Raw genomic sequence first — 1,380 nt, forward strand, 5'->3', positions numbered from 1 at the left:
GGTCCGGCTTTTAAAGGGGAGGGAGGCGGCTTGCGGGAGGGTGCGAGGCCATGGCGGCGGCTCGGACTCCCTCGAGGAGTCTGGCTTGGAGACGACGGCGGCGCGGGGCTGGCTGGGCTAGCTGGGCCGCGACCCAGTCCGGTCCTGCGGGCTTCCTCTTTTTTTAACATATTCCGCCAAAAAGAAATCCTAGAAAAAAACTAAAAATACCAAAACAAATTTTCACCGTCTAAATAGAATATTTAGAACAAGGTGAACATTTTCTTGGCCTAAAATGCAATTTTTGAAAAATGCATATTTTTTCCTATGCAAATAAAAATAGCAATAAAATCCGAATAAAATCAAAAAGTTGATTTTAATATTTTTGCTCCAATATTTCGTTTATTTTCGGGAAGTCATATTATCTCCTCTCTTATATTTTAATATGAAATATTTTCGGAGAGAAAAATAATAAAACAACTGATCCTCGTTTCAATATTTGATAAAATTCAAATATGAAAACCGTGAAATCCCTAACTCTCTTCGAGGGTCCTTGAGTTTCTTAGAATTTTGAGGATCGCAAAACGAAAAGCAAATAAAATATGATATGCATGAATGACCTACGTATAACATTCCAACTTGAAAATTTGGGATGTTACAGGACAGCAGGGGCATAAAGTGGTGTGGCAGATGTGGTTGCCGAGGGCGGCAAACACTCAGGCAGCATGTTTGCTTTTATTCCATTTTTTATCTACTCGGTGACATTTTCCTATGTGAGCACAGGAAATCTAGACCTGCTTGTTCTCATTCGCGTTGTCCCCCAACACCCCTCACTTTCTTTCCTTTTTCGACCAAGAGACATGTCCACTTCCCCCCACCCTTTGCCATCCACCATGCTTTCTTCGTGTTTTCAACAGAGAGCGGTTGGGTAGACAGTATCTACTACTTTCCCCCGTTTCCTCTTAGAACCAAGTCCTAGATTCATGCTACAGCTTTCCCACTTTCTTCCCTGTTTGAACCAACTCTTAGATTCGACTGTATGAACTATCTTTACCTCTAATAATACTAAAAGCTAGGTGGATTTGGAACAACCGACGGAAGAAGAAAAAGATGCACACGCAGCCACGTTGGGGGGCTGGGGCAGTAGAACAAGACATGTTTCAAAGAAATATGTACCCGAGGGTTGTCGGCATGTGGCAAAGACGACGTCGGGAGGCCGCATCTTGGCCACAATACCATAGGGAGGAAGAAGGGGTCAAAGGCCCTCCCGATCCGGTGTTGTCTCGGAGAGAACGGCACCACTGATCGGGATGCGCGGGCAGCAGTTGGCCTCCTTCCTCGCCTCTGACGACCGCGTGAATGATGCACCTACACCCGGACACCCCTGCCCCGGTCGAGGTG

Source organism: Triticum dicoccoides, chromosome 2A (assembly GCF_002162155.2).
Source record: "Triticum dicoccoides isolate Atlit2015 ecotype Zavitan chromosome 2A, WEW_v2.0, whole genome shotgun sequence".
NCBI lineage: Eukaryota > Viridiplantae > Streptophyta > Magnoliopsida > Poales > Poaceae > Triticum > Triticum dicoccoides.